General features: G+C 50.2%; 1 pseudogene; it reads right to left on the reverse strand.

Annotated features, from left to right (window-relative positions):
- LOC119310284 overlaps nt 1-4,920 on the reverse strand; it is a 9,134-nt pseudogene extending 4,214 nt beyond the window's left edge.
- Between the last annotated feature and the right edge of the window lie 2,455 nt (nt 4,921-7,375).

Below are 7,375 nucleotides of genomic sequence, written 5' to 3' on the forward strand. Positions count from 1 at the left end.
CGTCGCCTTGCCCGTTCGTCGGCGCTGGAGCCGCTCCTCCTACTGCTTTCTACTTTCTGCCCCAACTTGTTGTCCCACTTCTCCAATGTCGCCCTTTACCTCTCCCAATTTGCCTAGCATAGGGATCCTCAGGTTGGTGCCGCCATTGAGGAAACCCGGGAGCGGTGTGTCAGAAGAGGGGCCATACATCCATGACGTGTTGTGGGAGCCTGCTTCCTGAAGGTGTGTGGTGGCCACCTAACATGGTCGGTTTCCACCCAGCTCCGTCCGGACAGAGGGTTAACATGGGGGGTAGGGGACGTGGGGAACCCTTCTTGGTAAGCGGTGTACCAAAGGACGGTGGCGACGACATGCATCAGCGAAGATGGACGGGCGTGGGAGAGAGATGCAATAGGAGAATTTCGGCGGCTGCTCAAATTTACTCTGAAGGGAGATGTTTGAGGCTTAGCTCAAAATTGTAGGGTCGTTAGGTAGGGTTTATCTCTTTAAAAGATTTTTTTGAACAATTATATGTTTTTTATGGAAAAACTTAGAGATTCCCTAAGAATCGGAATGTAACATTCGTATCGTGCACGACAGCCCTCACGGCACCCCGGAACATGCTGGTCTGATAGACGTACGCATTCCATAGTTCTAATCATGATACATATTTTGTCTTAAAATATACTCTCTCTCGGTTCCAAAATATTTATCTCCATCAAATAAAGATGCTTATTTTGGGACGAAGGAAGGAAGTATGACCGACTTTTTGTAAATTCACAAGCATGATGCTAAGGTTCCATATAGCATGGAACCATCGTTGTCTCGCAAGGTTCGGTGTTATAGAAAGGAAACAAACTCAAGGTAGCGATAAACTACAAGTCCAGAGGATAATGCCCAGGTTTTACTACGGGATAAATTTGTTTTTTTCTTCAAACGGAGACATAAGATTTGCCTTATCAATTAATTAACGGGAGAATAGAGTTTACTCGTTATAAAACCGCATTAGATGCAACAGTTTTTCTAGATGCAACACTCGTTACATGGTGATTACTCTGGCATGATAATTGCCTTTAACAGGAAAAAAGGTTACACACATACTCTGGATGATTCGACAAAGGGCAGCGCAACCTTTAACGTAAAAAAGTTTGCACACCAACTATGGCTGATGTCACAAAGGTTATTGCAGATCAGCTAGGTCCGGTCTTTACTTTAATTTCTATTAATGGAAATGAGGGAACCCCTTTTGCTCCAAGAAAAAGATAGCTAGGCCCGGTCCAGGTAGACCAGACTAGACAGCGCGGTAAACCGGTAAACCCCAGTGACTCCGACATGCATGCATGGCTCAACCACGCAACATGCATGCGCGAAAGAATTTTTACGTCGTTTTAAAATTTCCCGGAAAACTTCACTTAGAGCATCTCCAACAGCCGCGCTAAACTAGCGCCGCGCCGCAAATTAGTCGGTTTTAGCGCGCATGCAAAACGGCGGGTCGCTCCAGCGGGCACGCAAAAACGGCGCGCGCGCGCTATAACAAGTTGGGCGCGCTGTCGGAAACGCCATCTCGCGCGGTGTATTTGGGGCGCCCGCTACAGCGCGCGGCACACTCGGCCGCTCGCTCTCGCACTTCCTCTCCCACTTCCACCCCTATCCGGCCGCCGCCGGCCGCGCCCCCCGGCGACCGTTCAGGCGCTTCCCCGGCCTATCCCCGCGCTTCCGCCCCATCCCCTCCTAGTCCCGTCGGCGCTCGCGCACCTCCGTCGTCGAGGAACAGCGCCCGAGCGCTCGCTGCCGCGCCGCGCCCGCAAGGTGTTCGACAAAACGCCTACAAGGTATGTATTGCTCAAACTTCATGAATTTGGTGCATGTTTTGAATTGTAGTTTTTATAGTATAGTATTGAACATTGTAGATGAGTTTGTCGTATGATTCTTCCGAAGAAGAATTTGATATGGAAGAGGAAGAGGATCTTGCAATGATCCTAGCTATGCATATCAATAAAAAAATGAAGTAAGGTGGTTCGGTTATGGGTCGGGTGAAAATTTGGAGAGATAGGATTGATGCCCATAACAGATTGATGAAGAACTATTTTGTGGAGAATCCCACATACCCGGAGTCGTATTTTCGTCGCCGGTTTAGGATGAGCACCGACTTGTTCAGGCGCATTGCAGAGAAACTAGCGAGCCATGACCGGTTTTTTCAGCAAAGAAGGAATGCCGTCGGAGAGCTCGGGCATAACACCTTTCTGAAGGTGACAACCGCTTTGCGTATGTTGGCATACGGTATCCCGGCTGATCTAGTTGATGATCACTTGGCTATGGGTGAGAGCCAAGCCATCATGTGTGTCAAGCGCTTTGCAGTGGGAATTGTGCAAGTGTTTGGCGAGGAGTATTTGAGATCTCCCACTGCTGAAGATGCCGCAAGGCTATTGGCGATGAACAGCGCTCGCGACTTTCCTGGCATGCTTGGCTCAATAGATTGCATGCATTGGAGTTGGCAGAATTGTCCAAAGGCATGGCATGGGCAATTCCATGGCCAAAAAAAGGGTTCCACTATAATCCTTGAAGCGGTGGCCGGTCAAGAGACTTGGATTTGGCATGCATTCTTTGGAATGCCTGGATCTTTGAATGACATAAATGTTGTCAACCGGTTACCACTGATGAATAAGATTGCAAACGGTGAGTTGCCACCTGTGCAGTTTGTAGCAAATGGCCGTACGTATAATTATGGCTATTATCTAGCGGATGGCATATATCCAAAGTGGCAAACCTTCGTGAAGCCGTTGAAAAAGCCGGAAGGTAAGAAATATCTTAATTTCCACAATGCTCAGGCGGTGGCTAGAAAAGATGTGGAGAGAGCATTTGGGATTTTGCAAGCCCAATTTGCTCTTCTTCTGTATATGTGGTTTGTGCGGCGCGCGCGCGCTGCATTATAGCGCGGCTGCTGGAGCCAGCGCTGGCGGCCGCGCTAAACCAGTCGAAGCGCGCGCGGCAAACAGGTTTTTTGCGCGCGGCGCTTAGCGCGGCTGTTGGAGATGCTCTTACTGGAGACAGAGATTTGTTCACGGTGCAAGTGGAATTACGCGGAAGTGGATCCTCTAACATCGTGAAGGAATGTCACGAAGCTACAGTGATATGTGTATGTAAAACGAAGAAGAGATGTCACGAGCTACAGTGAAATACTTAGCAATCACTGTGTGAATTTACTGTAGCATGTAAAAAAAAATAATTTTATTACATCATAATTTTGTTTGTACGTAATTTTTGTAAATATATACAATAGATTTGTAATTTGCAAATTAATTATAATCATTTTAGACTTAATCATATGGATACGAAGAAGGGATGTCACGGTTAGTATAGCTTATTTGACATCCCTTCAGAAGGATGTTAGAGGATCCGCTTCCGAATTACGCTAGCGATGGCCGGCCGGAGCACGGACACCTGAGCCACTGACCTGAACTGGTTGGTGTGCGCGAGGCGGCGGCTCCCCTGTATCACCGACATGCCATCGTCGCCTTCAAGCTCGTGCAGCAGCGTGGCATCGGCCGGGATCTCCACGTCGCACTTCCTGGCGGCGGCGACCACCACCTGCGCGATCCGGGTGAGCGGGCTGCCCCCGGGCGGCTGGTGGCGGCGGTACGCGCCGGTGCCTGCGAGGAACAGCACGAGGGCGGCCGCGCTGAGCAGTGCCGGGATACCATAGCCGAGTCGCCAGCCGTGAGCGGACTGCACCCACACCAGCACAGTGCCGCCGAGCAGCGAGCCCACGCTGAAGGTCAGGTAGAACCAGTTGAAGAAGGAGCTCTGCCGCCCGCGCTCCTCCTCGTCGGCGTCGGCGTCGAACTGGTCCGCGCCGAACGACGCCACGACCGCCTGCAGGCCGCCGCCCAGCGCCACCAGGTACAGCCCCGCGTAGAACGCCGCGCCCTCCACCGCCGCCCACGCGGTCGCCGCCACCACCCCATAACCCTGCATGCATGCATGCATGCGCCATCAAGAATCCAAGATGATGCATGTCAGTGTATCCATGAACGCGCGTGCGTAGGTGAGGTGAGGTACGCACCGCGACGGAGATGATGAGGAAGAGCGTGATGGTCCAGTATCTGCCGAGGAAGGAGTCGGCGAGGAAGACCGCGGCGAGCGGCGTGATGGACACGGTGCCCTGCCAGTTGGTGCGTTGTTGGCCGCGGCCTTGCTGCCGGAGTGCAGCTGGACCTTGAGGTAGTTCACCAGGTTCGTCGACACGCCGAAGTAGGCCGTGTACCGGAAGCAGTTGTTCACTGCACACCATTAATTCACGCGTGCATGCATGCATGATCGATCGTTCAATCAAGAAGCATAAGTGCATAATAATTACAAGACGAAAAGGTTGCAGGCGTTACCCAGGAGCAAAATGCAGCCCCAGGAGGAGCTCCGACGATCCTTCTTGGACGGCGGCGTCCGGCGACCGGCCTCGCCGCCGTGCGAGCCTTTCGATTCTGCTTCTACAGCAGCTTCCATTGTCTCAACAGAACAGTCCGGGCCGGTGAGAGATCTACGACATAGGCGCATGCACAGCAAATGAAACCGCATCAGAGACAGCACTACACTACACACATACCTGATCTGTATGTAGTTAACACGGTTAAGAGTCTAGCGGAGACAAAATTGTTGGAGAAAACATTATACCTTGATTAGTTGACTTGACTCTTCCCCTGGCTGATGATCTGTTCGTCGCCGATCTTCCTTTGCAGCTACACCGTACGTTCTCGATGTTTATCTAGTCCCTTCCGCTCTTGGCAACGAGTTTGCATTTGGCTAGCAAGCTGCTCATCAGTGTATGGTTGTTGGCATCACAACAATGATGGGGGCTTTATAACCTCCCTTTCTAGTGAAAAAAAGAAGAAGAAGCTGTCCAGCATATGGTTTATATAACTTGATAATTGAGAGTGAGAGCGCCGGTGGAATGGTGGAATGGCGACTGAACAATAATGGACAGTGGTGTGGCCTATATAAAGGTGAAAAAGAGTGGCTTCGACAGCACAAATCAGTGCAGTATGTAAGGTAACTCCCCCTTCCACGATGGCGCCTTACATGAAACAAACTCTCTAGCGCCGGTAGACACGGTTGCCAAATCCGGCATCCTATACGGACAGTGATCGTGCAATCCTCAAATTCCCGCCTCCATAGCCGCTCAAATCTGGTACCTATATCCATTCTAGAGCATTTAACCAGAATAAAAGTATGTAAATCATCAAACAGACATAGAAATGCACATATAATCAACATTTCGAGTACCAAAAGATTTCCACAGTTCACATAATCCATATAACCGACAGACAAGATCTAAACTAGATTAATTATACTTGAAATGAAAGACGGAGAGCCGGTGGAACTTCACACCTCTTCCTCGGCCCTTTGCCCTTCCGGTCGCCGGCGCTGTTGTAGGCATCCGGGTAGGCATCGGCGTTAGGAGGTGGGTCGTCGGAGCCATCGGAGTCAGATTCGCCGGTGACGTCGGAGGAGTCGATGAAGCCCTTCATCCTCCGGACACACGCGGTCCTACTTCCTCCCTAGCTTAGCCACTCTCGCCGCCTCGTACGCAAGCGTACGTCTCCGCCGTCGTAAGCGACCAGCGGTGGACCCACGCGAGGAGGCGCTCCTCCTCATTGGACACCGTCGGCAGCCCGTGCCAGCGGTGGGAGGACTGTGCGACCGCATCTGAGTCGTCGCCCCCTAGCCCGCTGCCTATTGCGGCAGGTGGTGCACGCTTCGGATTCGAGCGTGCAAGTTCGCGGCGCCCGCGAAGGGGGCACTAAAACCCACAATTGCCGTTGAGGAGCAGTGGTCGGATGGGGAGGAGGTTGACAGGTGGACGGCGCGGAGCTGCGCGCGGGGGCGGGAAGAGCCAGCTCCGGTGTCGACGCCACAGTGGTGGGTGACATGCAACAGAGCAGATTCAGAGTCGTCGCCCATGTCCATCCGCGACCGCTACAATGCGATGCGGAGGGTCAGCCCATCCTCGTCGCCAGATCTGTCGGAGAGGCTGCTAGTATTGAACATGGTGGACGTAGATCGGGATGTGGCAATTGGAGAAATGGAGGAGAAGAGATGGAGACCGGAGCGATGTGAACTAAGGGTAGAGTTTGCTCCAGATGGGGTTTTATGGGGACGAAGTGCCGTCATTGTCGGCCAGTGGTGGGCCTGGTTGATGTGGCGGACGCGTCCGGACGCGCCCGGATCTCTCCATATCCACCCGACATTTGGGCAGGTTATGAAGGTACCGAGTAAAAAGAAAATGCGTTGAAAAGCACCAGCAAAAAGAAAATCAGTTGAAAAGAAATAGGAAACCGCCTGGTACTAGAATCGCCCTCGCCAGCCCACCCAGCAGTTGCAATTTCCTAAGCAAGAAAAATAAAATAGAGCCAACATATGCAATTCTCTCGATGCAGAGCGTCAACAGATGCAATTCTCTAGATGCAGAGCATGTGCAAAGTCGATCACTAAATTACATGCTGTAATGCTGTGTGGAATCACGCCCGAATAACTTAATACACGACGTGCTGGAGCCGTGGAGCGAGCCTGCAAATTAACTCTGCCGTCTGCCTTCAAATACTACTAGTAGTAATACTACAGGGTCTGGCTAGGACTCAGTCGATTGAGATTTCGCGAAGTTTGAGTCGGCTGACGTTAGCATCGTTGGTATAGGCCTGATGCCCGATGGCCTGATCGATTTCCCTACTCGTTCGCTTGGGCTGGCATGGGCTAGTTTATACTCGTTCGCTTGGGCTAGCTTGGCCTAGTTTATCATGTACGAGGCTTTGTCCTTTGTATTTGTTTATCTATCTTTTTCAGTGGCTGCTGTACATGCTAAAGATCTCGTGCTTGGCTGTCCTTTTTTCTTGCTGTACGTGGGCAGTTTTTGTTATATTTTTTTGTTTTCTTGTCTCCTACTTAGTAGTTAGTTTTTTTTACTTGTACTCTCTCCGACCGAAAATATTTGTCATCAAAATAAACAAAAATAAATATATTTAAAACTAAAATACATCTAGATACATCCTCTTTTATTCATTTTGATGACAAGTATTTCCGGACGGAGGGAGTATTTGGGATACCAGTGTCCATGTCAACGATCCCATCCAATGTGCACGGGAGTGTGTCTCCATGAAATATAATGCATAAAAAATGTAGTGTGTTTGTATTACTTTGAGCACATAAAGAAAATGAAGTGCACAGGCATGGCTGGAGTACATGCAATTGTGCACGATCGATGTCCGTGAAAATTGAGTAGTGTTATTCATAAAAATTCCAAAAATCACTATTATGAAAAGAAAAGGGAAAAAGACAAATCCAAAAACAAACAAAAAACAAAAGTACAAATAAATGAAAAAGTAAATAATAAACCCACATACAAGCA

The sequence above is a fragment of the Triticum dicoccoides genome, chromosome 5B (assembly GCF_002162155.2).
Source record: "Triticum dicoccoides isolate Atlit2015 ecotype Zavitan chromosome 5B, WEW_v2.0, whole genome shotgun sequence".
Taxonomy (NCBI): Eukaryota; Viridiplantae; Streptophyta; class Magnoliopsida; order Poales; family Poaceae; genus Triticum; species Triticum dicoccoides.